At 44.9% G+C, this 477-nt stretch overlaps 1 protein-coding gene across 3 annotated transcripts in view; it reads right to left on the bottom strand.

Annotated features, from left to right (window-relative positions):
- Positions 1-208, bottom strand: part of LOC143740080 (insulin-induced gene 2 protein-like) — a 9444-nt gene extending 9236 nt beyond the window's left edge. The window contains exon 1 of one of the 3 annotated variants that reach the window (XM_077232155.1): positions 1-208. This exon is cut by the window's left edge and continues 57 nt beyond it. The gene's annotated coding sequence lies outside the window, so the exon portion shown is untranslated. The other 2 variants (XM_077232154.1, XM_077232156.1) reach the window with 2 other exon arrangements.
- Between the last annotated feature and the right edge of the window lie 269 nt (positions 209-477).

The raw sequence follows: 477 nt of genomic DNA on the forward strand, positions 1-477 counted from the left end.
AGTCCAAAGCGAAAGAAGACCGTGGATAGTGGATACTGAATAATGCTGAACTTCCGCCCCGCTGATGGCGTGGCTCCCTCCGCAGCCAATCAGAAGGGGCTGATGACGTATGGATAAAACCGTTTGATAATGCATAATGTTGTTTCTTTTCGTTTCCTTAGCAATATGATTGCGCGTAGGTTGTTATTCGTGCACATTTAATTCTCACAAAAAAACGTTCATATAAAAACGAGTTTTATGGTATTCTGAAATCCCGCGCAATCTCGCGTGAGTTTACGCACTTCTTCTCACCTCCCATTTCCGCTCTGAATTTTCACATTCCCGCCATCATCGGCTGCTCGTGTGACTCGCGCGCAGAAATCATCATCATACCCGGCAAAACTCATACACTGACAGAGAGAGTCACATTGAGAGGATATATTCATTCACCAGCGCTTTCTTTCAGGAATTTACCCTCCCGCAGGTAAATGATATGTG

The sequence above is a fragment of the Siphateles boraxobius genome, unplaced genomic scaffold (assembly GCF_051911475.1).
Source record: "Siphateles boraxobius isolate OS27281-9 unplaced genomic scaffold, OSU_SipBor_1 165, whole genome shotgun sequence".
In the NCBI taxonomy this organism is placed as follows: Eukaryota; Metazoa; Chordata; class Actinopteri; order Cypriniformes; family Leuciscidae; genus Siphateles; species Siphateles boraxobius.